Genomic DNA, 13732 nt, shown 5'->3' with positions numbered 1-13732 from the left:
TAAGTCCTTAACAAATGCCATTATCATTATTATTATTATTATTATCTCTCAATGAAAGGCTGACATTGGGCTGGGGATGTGCATGGATTCACCTGGAAGAAGCATATCCAGCGCTTAGAACAGTGCTTGTCACATAGTAAGCGCTTAACAAATGCCATCATTATTATCAATATAGTAAGTGCTTAACATATGTCGTTATTATTATTATTATTATTATTATTATTATTATCTCTCAATGAAAGGCTGACATTGGGCTGGGGACGTGCATGGATTCACCTGGAAGAAGCATATCCGTAGAGTGGCTTAAAATTTTCCAATGAAAGGGAGACCTGAGTTCCAGTCCCAGCTCTGCCCACGACCTGCTGTGTGACCTTGGGCAAGCCACTGAACCTCTTTGGGCCTCATTTCCTTTTCTGTAAAATGTGTATAAAATCCCTCCCTCCCTCCCTCTCAGATTGTGAGCCCCCTAGGGAACATGGTCTGAGTCTGATCTGATTATCCTGTCTCTACCTCAGCATTCAGCACAGTGTTTGGCACCCAGTAAATGCTTAGTAAATATCATTGTAATTACTAGTAGCAGTAATAATAATAATAATTATGGTATTTGTTAAGCGCTATGTGCATTCATTCATTCATTCAATTTATTTATTAAGCACTTACTGTGTGCAGAGCACTGTACTAAGCGCTTGGGAAGTACAAGTTGGCAACATATAGAGACAGTCCCTACCCAACAACGGGCTCACAGTCTAGAAGGGGGAGACAGAAAACAAAACAGAACACGTGGACAGGTGTCAAGTCGTCAGAAGAAATAAAATTAAAGCTAAATGCACATCATTAACAAAATAAATAGAATAGAAATATGTACAAGTAAAATAAATAGAGCAATAAATCTGTATAAACATATATACAGGTGCCGTGGGGAGGGGAAGGAGGTTGGGCAGGGGGGATGGGGAGGGGGAAAGGAAAAAGGGTGCTCAGTCTTGGAAGACCTCTTGGAGGAGGTGAGCTCTCAGTAGGGCTTTGAAGGGAGGAAGAGAGCTAGCTTGGCGGATGTGTGGAGGGAGGGCATTCCAAGCCAGGGGGAGGACGTGGGCCGGGGGTTGGCGGCGGGACATGCGAGAACGGGGCCCAGTGAGGGGGTTTGCGGCAGAGGAGCGGAGGGTGCGGGCTGGGCTGTAGAAGGAGAGAAGGGAGGTGAGGTAGGAGGGAGCAAGATGATGGACAGCCTTGAAGCTGAGAGTGCAGACACTGTACTAAGCGCTGGGGTTGGATACAAGCAAATCAGGTTGGACGCAGTCCCTGTCCCACACAGGTCTCACAGTTCTTAATCCCCTTTGTACAGATGAGGTAACTGAGGCACAGAGTAATTAAGTGACTTGCCGAAGGTCACACAACAGACAAGTGGCGGTGCCGGGATTAGAACCCATGACTGTCTGATTCCCAGGTCCCTGCTCTATCCACTATGCCAGCAGTTAGGAGAAGCAGCGTGGCACAGTGGAAAAAGTCCGGGCTTTGGAGTCAGAGGTCATGGGTTCAAATCCCGGCTCCGCCAATTGTGAGCCGTGTGACTTTGGGCAAGTCACTTAACTTCTCTATGCCTCAGTTACCTCATGTGAAAAATGGGGATCAAGACTGTGAGCCCCCCGTGGGACAATCTGATCACCTTGTAACCTCCCCAGTGTTTAGAACAGTGCTTTGCACATAGTAAGTGCTTAATAAATGCCATCATCATTATTATTATTATTACTAGGGGATCAGGTGACAGAGTATGGCTGACAGTGCAAACCATCACCACTATCACAAACATGTGATTGAATGGGAGCCCTGAAAAGGGGCAAGATGCACTCTTCATTCACCCCACCTCAGCCCCACAACACTTATGTACAAATCTGTAATTTTTTTATTTTAATGTCTGTCTCTCCCACCCCCACTGTACACTGTAAGCTCCTTGTGGCCAGGGAACATGTCTACCAACTCTGTTACATTGGCTTCTCCCAAGGGCTCTCCTCATGGGTCTAGAAGTCAGTAGGTCATGGTCTGTAACCCCGGCTCCACCACCTGCCTGCTGTGTGACCTTGGGCAAGTCACTTAGCTTCTCTGGGACTTGGTTCCCTCATCTGAAAATGGGGATTAAGACTGTGAGACCTTTCACTCATTCATTCAATAGTATTTATGGAGCGCTTACTGTGTGCAGAGCACTGTACTAAGTGCTTGGGAAGTACAAGCGCTTAGAACAGTGCTTCGCACATAGTAAGCGCTTAGCAAATACCAACATTGTTATTATTATTATTATTGCAAGTTGGCAACATATAGAGACGGTCCCTACTCAACAACGGGCTCACAGTCTAGAAGGGGGAGACAGACAACAAAACAAAACATGTGGACAGGTATCAAGTCGTCAGAACAAATAGAATTAAAGCTCAATTCACATCATTAACAAAATAAATAGAATAGGAGTCCTGTGTGGAAAAGGGACTGTGTCCAACCCAGTTATCCTGTACCTACTCCAGCACTTAGAACAGTGCCTGGCACATAGTAAGCACTTAACAAATACCATAAAATAAATGCTAGTGCCTACAGGTGGTGGCGAGCCCACCCCTGGCAGGATTGCCCAGAGCAGCAGCCCTTAGCACTCATCTCCTCCCTCCCACATTCATTCAATCGTATTTATTTAGCGCTTACTGTGTGCAGAGCACTATACTAAGCGCTTGGGAAGTACAAGTTGGCACCATCCCAGCCCCAGGCAAAGCAGCAGTAATGGGACCAGGGTAGTGTGGGGTGAGCCTGGGGATGGGCCAAGAAAGTCCAGAAACAACCCCGCAGGCTACCACTCCTGCAGGTAGACTGAGTCTAACCGCAACCACGATGGACTCCTCCAACCTCCATCCTGCTCCTCTCTGGCCACCTTCAGTCTCCCAGTCCCCCCACCAGCCTTCTACCCCTCTGTCCCCACCTGCTCTCCTGCCCCCCACCCCTCCTCTGCCCTGCCCAGGAAACCCCTGTTTTCCCTGAATATCAGCCACCTGGCCGATTAAGCTTATCACCCCTGGAGTGTGGCTAGGAGTCGTGGGAGGAGCTGGAGAAGCAGTCAGTTAGTCAGTCCTTTGTACTTTTTGAGCACTTACTGTGTGAAGAGTACCCTACTAAGTGCTTGGGAGACTATAATATAACAATAAACAGACATGTTCCCTGCCCATAATGAGTTTACAGTCTAGAGGGGGAGACAGACATTAGTATAAATAAATTAAAGATATGGACGTAAGTGCTGTGGAGCTGGGATGGGGATGCACAAAGGGAACAACTCAGAGAGAAACAGAAGGGAGTGGGAGAAGAAGAAAGGAGGGCCTAAGTCAGGGAAGGCCTCTTGGAGGAGATGTGCCTTCAATATGGCTTTTAAGAGGGGAAGGTTCATTGTCGGATAAGAGGAGGGAGGGAGTTACAGGCCAGAAGCAGGAAGAGTAGCCAGATGGGGAACTGAAGAAGTAGCCAGAGGGACAGCCACAGCGGGAGCCAGGCTCTACTATTTACGCACTTCTTCCTCCTCTCTGTAATTTATTTTGTCTGTCTCCCCAACTAGAGTGTAAGCTCTCTGTGGGCAGGGATCATGTCTACCAACTGTTGTATTGTACACTCCCAAGTATTAATACAGTGTTCCGTTCACAGTAACCACTCAATAAATACCATTGATTAATTGATTACCAACTCTATTATACTCTTCCAAGCACTAAGTCCAGTACTCTGCACACAGTAGGTGCTCAGTAAATTCCACTGATTGATTGGGTCAGATCTGGAACTCCTGCCTATCCCCTAAAAACAGTATGGCCTAGTGGAAAAATACTAATTAATGATTCATTGAATCGTATCAAATAATGATAATTGTGGTACTTGTTATAATAATAATAATAATAATGGCATTTATTAAGTGCTTACTATGTGCAAAGCACTGTTCTAAGCACTGGGGTAGATACAAGGTAATCAAGTTGTCCCATGTGGGGCTCACAGACTTAATCCCCATTTTCCAGATGAGGGAACTGAGGCCCAGAGAAGTGAAGTGACTTGCCCAAAGTCACACAGCTGACAAGTGGTGGAGTTGGAATTTGAACCCATGACCTCTGACTCCAAAGCCCATGCTCTTTCTACTGAGCCACGCTGCTTATGTGCCACTTGTTATGTGCCAGGCACTGTACTAGGCACTGGGGTGGATACAAGAAAATTGGGTTGGACACACTCCCTGTCCCAGGAAAGCCTCACAGTCTCAATCCCCATTTTACAAATGAGGTAATTGAGGCACAAAGGCAAGCAAACAAGTGGAGGAGCCGGAATTAGAACCCCTGACCTTCTGATTCACAGGCCTGAGCTCTGTCCACTATGCCATGCTGCTTCATGGAAAGAGTATGGGCTTGGGAGTCAGAGGACCTGGGTTCTAATCCCTGCTCTGCCTCTTTCTTGTTCTGTGACCTTGGACAAGTTGCTTCATTTCTTAGTGCCTCAGTTTCCTCAGAAATAAAATGGATATTAAATACCCCTTCTCACCCCCTTCTTAGACTCTGAGTCCTATGTAGGACAGGGATTGTTTCTGACCTGTCTTGCATTTCATGCAGTGCTTGGCACATTGCAAGCACTTAATAAATACCACGATTATTATTATTAGAGCCACTCCCACTCCTCTGACCATCCCTCTCCCACCCTCACCCTCTGCCCACCCTCTCTTCCATTTCCGCTCTGCTGACCGCTTCCACCCCACTGACCACCCCCTCCTCCCACCCCCATCCTTCCCATAAGATGTAGTTGCTGCTGAGGCAGTCTGGTTGGAGCAGAACTCCTGGGCTAGCAGATGGTGTCATGAGCATTCATTCATTCATTCAATCGTATTTATTGAGCACTTACTGTGTGCAGAGCACTGTACTGAGCTCTTGGGAAGTACAGCTGAGCATGTCAGCTGGGGACCTCCAACTCTCCCAGCCCTCCCCACAGCAAGACCCAGCCTCCAAATCCAGGATCATCATCAGCATCAGCCCACACACTTTGCTCCTCTAACACCAACCTAATCACTGTACCTCCATCTTGCCTATCTTGCTGCCCACCTCTCACCCACGTCCCGCCTCTGACCTAGAATGCCTTCCCTCTTCATATCCAACAGACAATTATTATCGGAAGCAGCGTGACTCAGTGTAAAGAGCCCGGGCTTGGGAGTCAGAGGTCGTGGGTTCTAATCCCGGCTCCGTCACTTGTCAGCTGTGTGACTTTGGGCAAGTCACTTCAATTCTCTGGGCCTCAGTGACCTCATCTGTAAAATGGGGATTAAGACTGTGAGCCCCACGAGGGACAACCTGATCGCCTTGTATCCCCCCAGCACTTACAACAGTGCTTTGCACATAGTAAGCGCTTAACAAATGCCATTATTATTATTATTGTTATTCAAAGCCTTGTTAAAAGCACATCTCCTCCAAGAGGCCTTCCCCTACTAGGCCTTCATTTCCTCTTCTACTCCTTTCTGCTTTGCCTTGCACTTTGATTTGCACCCTCTATTCACCCCTCCCTCAGCCCCACAGCACTTAGATACATAGCTGTAATTTATTTATTTATACTAATGTCAGTCCGCCCCTCTAGACTGTAAGCTTGTTGTGGGCATTGAACATGTCTATCAATTGTTATAATGTACTCTCCTAAGTGCTTAGTACAATGTTCTGCCCACAGTAAGCACTCATTAAATATGATCTGATTGATTGATCAATAGTATGTTTTGCACACTTACTGTGTGCAGCGCATTGTACTAAGAGCTTGGGAGAGTACAATATAGCAGAGTTGGTAGAGTCGTTCATTCATTCATTCTTTCTCAGACTGTATACCTACTCTCTCAGGTTGTATAGCTGTGTACAGTTTCTCACACTTTGTAGATTCTCAGTCTGTGCCTTCTCTCTCAGACCTCTCTTTGTCTGTCATCCCTAATAATAATGATAATAATAATAATAATAATAATAATAAAACTATGGTACTTGTTAAGCAATTACTATATGCCAAGCCCTGTTCTAAGTGCTGGAGTATATATAAGTTAATCAGGTTGGATACAGTCCCTGTCCCACATGGGGCTCACACTTTTATCCCCATTTCACAGATGAGGTAACCGAGGCACAGAGAAGTGAAGTGACTTGCCTAAGGTCACACAGCAGACGTGTGGTGGAGCCCGGATTAGAACCCAGGTCAGGAGGCCCATGCTCTATCCACTAGACCACGCGGCTTCCCTCAGCTGTGTGTCTTCTTTCTTGAACTGTGTAACTTCTCTTTAAGACTGTATACCTTCTCTCTTGGGCTGAGTACCATGTCTCTCTGACTGTTTACCATTTCAGGCCATGCATCTTCTCCCTTAGACTGTATACCATCTGTCTCAGGTCTTGCGCTTTCTCCCCTAGACGATATACCACCTACGTCAGGCCGTGCACCTTCTCCCTTTGACTGTGTACCGTCCCTCTCAGACTTTGTATCTTCTCTGGGGCTGTGTACATTCCCTCCGGGGCTGTGTACATTCCCCATCGGAGGGAGCCGTTTCACCCATTTATCTCCCGCTGGCTCTTGCTTCTGCTCTGTAAATCTCTCCCGGAGGCCTGGCACCTTGCCACCCCGCCCGCCACCCACAGGCACCCCTTAACCCTCACCACGCCATAGCTTCTCAGCTGCCCTGATCCTGGGCTGTGCCGGGAGATGGGCAAAAGCAGCAGCTTGTCTCCTGCCCCTCCTTCTTCAGCCCTTGCCCTCTCCCCTTAGGATGGTGGGGTGGCAGGAGGAAGATGTTTCCAAGAGACTCTAATGCCTGTCCATCATCCTTTCCTTTCGGCCTCTCTCTTCTTATCTCCCCTCTGCTCCTCTCCTCTCTGCTGTTCTCCTCTCCCCTCTTCTCTGTTTGTCTCTCTCCACTCTGCTCTTCTCCTTTCCTCCCTGCTTGTCTCCTCTCCTCTCCTTCCCAATCCTCTTCTCTCCTGAAAGTGGGGAGGGCTCCGCGGAGAAGGCGGCGTGGGGCAGGGGCCGGGGCGAGGGTGCGGTGGGAAGGGTTCCACTGGAAGGGGCCAGGGGGAGAGGGCAGCGGGAGGGTGAAAATGGGGAGGGGTCCGCAGGGAGGGGTCGGTGGTTAAGCAGGGAGAGACAGTGCCGGGCCCGGGGGCGCCCACCTGCCAAGCCCCAAGACATTGCTAACATATTCTGCCGCCAGCGCCAGTTCCTGCCTCCGCCTTAGCCCCGCCCGCGGCCGGCCGAGTTTGTTTTCTTTCGGGGTGGGCCCTGGGCTGGCGAGAGCCAGATATTTCCTGCCTCCGGCCTCCCCCCAACTCCCCAAGACCATGTGGGGGCGGGTACCAGCTGTCCCTTCGTCCGTCCGTCCGGGCTCTCCCACCCACCCACCCACCCACCCTTCCTCTCTCAACCTCCCTCTCCGTCTCCCTTTCCCCGACTGCCTTCCTGCTTGCCTCAGTCTCCCTATGTGTCCAAGTCTCCGTCTCCACACGGCACTCGGTGTCTCTGTCTCTTTCTCTCTGGATCTCTCCGCTTGTCTGTTCTCTCTGTCCCCCTTCCAAGGTAAGGGTGGTGGGCTAGGGCTACAGTTCTGAGCCAAGTTATCAGTCTCTCAGTGACATTTATTGAGCACCTTCTGTGTGTAGGGCTGTGCTGAGGGCTTTGGAGGCTGCAATAGAGTTAGTAGATGGAGGTGCTGTCCTTAACTCAGTCAGTCAGTTAATTGTATTTCTTGAGTGTTTACTGTTTGTAGAGCACTGTACTAAGCGCTTGGGAGAGTACAATATAACAGTCACATTCCCCACCCACAACAAGCTTACGGTCTCGAGGGGGAGGTAGACATTAAGCTACAGGTATGGACATAAGTGCTGTGAGGCTGGGAGAGAGAATGAATAAAGGCGACAAGTCAAGGTGACGCAGAAGGGAGTGGGAGAAGAGGAAAGTTAGGCTTAGCCAAGGAAGACCTTTTGGAGGAGGTGGGCCTTCAACAATGCTTTGTAGCCCGGGAGAGTCATTTTCTGTCAGAGGAGCTTACAGCTTAGCAGATCTGTCCAGTCCTGACTCATTCTAGCCCTGGCCCTCTCCAGCCCTGACCACCTACCTCTGACCCTTGCCTGGCTCTGACACTTTTCCCAAACCCTGGCCTCTCTAGTCCTGAGCCTCCCCAGCCCAAAGCCCTTCCTAGCCTTGACTCTTACCTCTCCCCTGTCCTTCAAACCGTGTGTCCCCCACATCCCCACCTCTCTTGTCCCTAACGACCTGGTCACCTACTTCATTGATAAAATTGAAAGCATTACGCATGATCCCCCTAAAATCTCCCTTGCTCTGCTCCAGTCCTTCCTCCTTCAGACCCATCTTCTATTCTCCATCCTTCCCAGTAATATCTCAAGAGATCTTCCACCTCCTCTCAAATTCTGTCTCCTCCACTGTGCTTTTGACTCCATCCCTTCTCATCTCAACAAAGCAACTGCCCCCCTCCCTCATCCTTCCCTGACCACCAACTTCCCAGTGGCTCCTTCCTCACTGCTTTCAAGAATGCCCATGTTTCTCCATCCTAAAAATCCATCCCTTGACTCCATGGCACCCAGTTATCACCCCATCTCCCTCCTACCATTCCCCTCCAGACTCCTTGATCGAATTGTCTACATCCGCTTTTTTTATGGTATTTGTTAGCATTCATTCATTCAGTCAGTCGTATTTATTGAGTGCTTACTGCGTGCAGAGCACTGTACTAAGTGCCTGGGAAGTACAAGTCATGGCTCTACTTACTATGTGCCAGGAACTGTTCTAAGCACTGGGGTAATAATAATAATTATTACTATGGCATTATTAAGTGCTTAATAAATGCCATAGTAATAATTATTATTATTTAAGCACTTACTATGTGCAAAGCACTGTTCTAAGTGCTGGGGAGGTTCCAAGGTGATCAGGTTGTTCCATGGCTCACAGTCTTCATCCCCATTTTACAGATGAGGTAACTGAGGCCCAGAGAAGTTAAGTGACTTGCCCAAAGTCACACAGCTGACAAGTGGCAGAGCGGGGATTTGAATCCATGACCCCTGACTCCAAAGCCCATGCTCTTTCTACTGAGCCATGCTGCTTCTCTAGTAATGAAGTTGGGCACAGTCCATGTCCCACATAGGACTCATGGTCTTAATCCGCATTTATATAGGTGAGGGCACTGAGGCCCAGAGAGTTGTGACTTGCCCAAGGTCACCCAGCAGACAAGTGGCGGAGTCAAGATTAAAACCCAATTCCTCTAACTCCCAGGCCTGTGCTCTATTCATTAGGCCATACTGCCTCTCTGCCTCCATTTTCCCTCTTCCAACTCTTTCTTCTACAATCTGGCTCCCACCCCTTCTATTCCATGGAAATCACCCTCTTTAAGGTCAAAAATGACCTTCTTCTTGCCAAATCCAATAGCCACTACTCCATCCTAATCCTCCTCAATCTCTCACCTGTCTTCAATACTGTGGATCACCCCTATCTCCTAGAAATATTATCCAATCTTATCTTTCATATTCACCCCATCCCCACAATACTTATGCACATATTCTTATAATCTGCTATTTCCCTTATCCCTAATCTATTTTAATGTCTGTCTCTCCCTGCAGAGTGTAAGCTTTCTTGTGGACAGGAATCACATCCACTGCTCTGTTAACTTTCCCAAGTGCTTGGTACAGTGATGTGCACACTGTTAACACTTTCCAAATGCAACTCATCTTCCCAATAAAACCCTGTCCTCCCCCTGACCTTCCCATCACTAGAGACAGCACCACCATCCTCCTTATTCATTCATTCATTCAGTCAGTCAGTCATTTTATTGAGCGCTTACTGTGTGCAGAGCACTGTACTCAGTGCTTGGGAAGTACAAGTTGGCAACATATAAAGATAGTCCCTACCCAACAATGGGCTCACAGTCTAGAAGGGGGAGACAGACAACAAAATATCACAAGCCTGTAATCTTAGCATCATCCTTCTTAACTTATCTGTCTCATTCAACCCACATATTCAATCTGTCACCAAATCCTGTGGTTCTACCTTCACAACATAGCTAAAATCTACCCTACCCTCTTCTCCAAACTGCTATTACATTCATTCAACCACTTAACCTATCCCATCTTTACTACTACATCTGCCTCCTCCCTGACCACCCTGCCTCCTATCTCTCCCTATTCCAGTCCATACTTCACTCTGCTGTCTGTATCATTTTTCTACAAAACTGTTAAGTCCATGTTTCCCCACTCCTCGAGAACCTCCAGTGGTTGCCTATCCACCTTGGCTTCAAACAAAAACTCCTCACCATCAGTTTTAAAGCACTCTCCTTGCATCCCCCCGGGCACTACCTCCTTCCCCTCCCCACAGCACCTGTATATACGTTTGTACAGATTTATTACTGTATTTATTTTACTTGTACATATTTACTATTCTATTTATTTTGTCAATGATGTGCATTTAGCTTTAATTCTATTTGTTCTGACAACATGACACCTGTCCACATGTTTTGTTTTATTGTCTATCTCTCCCTTCTAGACTGTAAGCCCGTTGTTGAGTACGGACCGTTTCTATATGTTGCCAACTTGTACTTCCCAAGCGCTTAGTACAGTGCTCTGCACACAGTAAGCGCTCAATAAATATGATTGAATGAATGAATCTTGCACTCTTCTCAGTTTTAAAGCACTCTCCTTGCATCTTTCACTCTTCTACCTTACCTCCCTGATTTCCTACTACAACTCAGCCTGCAAACTACACTTTTCTCATGCCAATGTACTCACTCTACCTCGATCTCATCTCTTGCCATGGACTCCTTTCCCTTATCCTCCCTCTGACCTGGAACTCCCTCCCAGTCCAAATACACCAGATCACCACTCTCCCCACCTTCAAAGCCTTATTAAAATCACATCTCCAAGAGAGGTCTTCCCAACTAAGCAAGGCTTTACTCCCTCTCCCTTCTGGTCATCCTTGCACTCGAGTGGGTACCCTTTAAGGACCTGATGTTCACCCCATCCTCAGTGCCACAGCATTTAAATATTCATTCATTCATTCAATCATATTTATTGAGCGCTTACTGTGTGCAGAGCACTGTACTAAGTGCTTGGGAAGTACAAAGTCTCCCACTCTGCTGGGGTGGGGGCAGGGGATCCAGGGGACCAGTGAGGCCTTTCTGTGGGACCTCAGCCCCTGGGTGCCCCCTCCTCCCACTTGCCTGCTGCTTGCTCTGCCTTTGACGCTGAGTTTCTGGATGGGGTCTCTCTCCCCTCCATCCCCACTCTTCTCATGTTCCCACTGCAACCCCACTCCGGCTGCCACTCCTGCTCCGGCCCACCCCGGGCTTCCTGCTTCCAGGTCGGCCTGGCTCTGCTCGGATTGGTGCGGGGCTCCCGTCCATTCCCGGGCTCTGGCCGAGTCCCAGCTCCCTGCACCCCACTCCCTCCCGCCAGAGCCTAATCCTGCTCTGCCCTGGCCCCTGGCCAGCTCCGGGCTTCTGCTCCACTTCCCACAGACTGCTCCAGCAGACTGATCCCATCCACTGATCCCACCAAATATCCCCTCAGAGGGCTCCCCAAAGCTGTTCCGACTGCTTCCCCAGACTTCTTCCTTAGAACTTTCATCCAGAACCACTCCCACAGACTGCTCTCCTAGACTACTCCCACCAACGGCTCCCAAGGACTGTTCCCCCAGACTTCTCCCTCAAACTGATCCCTCAAATTACTCCCACAGACTGCTGCCCCAGGCTGCTCCCTCAGCCTCCCCAACCCCAGGCTAGGAGTACTATGGGATAGAGGTATGGAGAAGCATGGGGGAGGAGGAGGAGGAGAAAGAGGAGGAGGAGGAGGCCCCTCAGGGCATCAGTAAAGGCCCTCGGGCTCAGGCCTGGGGACAGGCATCAGCTCAGCCCTTGAGCTAGGTGCTGGAGCCCGGGTTCCCCATCACTTTCCAGCCCCGTGCTGGGTCTAGACGCCCGCCACCCGCCGACCCCCACTCCCGGGGCCACCCTGCCCCCACCCGGGTCCTGGACTGGATTCCAGGGGGCCGCGCCAGGGGAGGGAGTGGCCAACATCTGGACAGGGAGCTTGTGCCTTCCTTAATAGCAACTCCAGATGTTCCCAGGGCCTTTCTTTCATTATTTTGCTTCTCTCGCCACCCCCCCTCCCCCATGAGTCAGCAGGGAAGGGGGAGGGACGAAAGTGCTTACCGCCCCCCACCCCCAGCCCAAGAGACAGAGTGAGTCCCTTACTCTTGGCAAGCAGGTGGGGGAGGGGGGCTCGTGCACTAGGTGCCAACACCCCCCCCCCCCCCATCGCCACTGGGACCCCAGATCATGGAGGGGGAGGAGGAGGGGCCAGGGGGTCGGGAGGAAGAGTACTGGAGCTAAAGGCTCTACCTTTGCTCCTCGAAGCTGGGGATCTCCAGAGCAGCAGCCATACTACCCTCCCCCGACCCCTTTCACTGTTAGGGACCCTCCCCCTGATTCCAGGAACAGAGAGGGGTGGGAATCCCCTACCCTGGTGAATTGGGGAAGGGGGGGGGGAATGTGAGGGCAGGGGACGGACGTGCAGTCCTGAAGCCCCCACCAACCCCAGGAGGGGGATGGGGGAAGAGCAATGTGGAAGAAGGGCAGGGAGGGAGTACAGAACCGAAGTAGCCATCAGGATCCGGGGGCGGGGAGCTGTCCGAGCTCGGTGGGAGAAGGGTCCCTGCCAGGGCCGCCCCCTTCCGTCCTCCGAGAGTCCGTCAGACCCTCCAACCTGAGCCCCTTAGGGCCTAAGGTCTGAGTGAGGGTCTGCAGCCAGGAGACTCGGGGAAGCAGCGGGGTCTAGGGGAAAGAGCCCGGCTCCTGGAAGTCAGAGGACCTGAGTTCTAATCCCGGCTCTACCACTCACCTGCTGTGGGACCTTGGGCAAGTCACTTCCCTACTCTGTGCCTCAATTTCCTCCTCTGTAAAATGGTGATTCAATACCTGTTTTCTCTCCTCCTTAAACTGTAAGCAACATATGGGCCAGAAACTGTGCCCGACTTGATTGATGGCCTTGGATTTACGCCACTACTTAGTAAAGTGCTTGGCTCACTATAAGCACTTTTTAAATTGTTATTATTATTATTGTTATCTTTACCCCTCAACCCAGCTTGACTGCTATAGTAACTCTCCCCACAACTCCGAGCCCCGACGGGATTTTCCCTTCACATCCTGAGACCACACCCAACACCCCCTTACCCGGGCTGAAGAGACAGGTGCAGGAACGAGTTTTGTGGGGTTTTACTTTTAATTTATTGAACGAGTTAAGATGATTCTCGTGTCGGGGGAGGGGACTGGAGCTAGTCCGGGGAGAGGGCGTCCTGTCAGAGCGCCTGCCCCGCCGTCCGCCCGCCCCCAGCCCCCGCCCGGCCCCGTCCTGTGGACACAACCGTCCGGCGCCCAGCGCCGGCCGCAGAGATGGGGAGGAGAAGGGAGGAAAAGGGAGAGGAGGGGAAGGGAAGGGAAGGGAAGGGAAGGGAAGGGAAGGGAAGGGAAGGGGAGGGGATCGGCCGGCCCCCGCGCCGCTCAGTGTCCGGCTCTCTGGTTGGGGTGGGGAGAGGGGTGGAAAGGGTCGAACGACCTCTGGGCCCAGGTCCCTGCCAGGGCTTGGAGGTGGGGAAAGTGGCTTGGGGATGGGCGGGGGGCGGGGGGAGCGCGGGTCCCTGGGGACCCCCAAATCTGAATGTCAGTCTTGGGGTGGGGGCACGAACG

Source organism: Tachyglossus aculeatus, chromosome 21, assembly GCF_015852505.1.
Source record: "Tachyglossus aculeatus isolate mTacAcu1 chromosome 21, mTacAcu1.pri, whole genome shotgun sequence".
Lineage (NCBI taxonomy): Eukaryota > Metazoa > Chordata > Mammalia > Monotremata > Tachyglossidae > Tachyglossus > Tachyglossus aculeatus.
The sequence above is the reverse complement of the archived record's forward strand: the minus strand, read 5'-3'. Positions refer to the sequence as shown.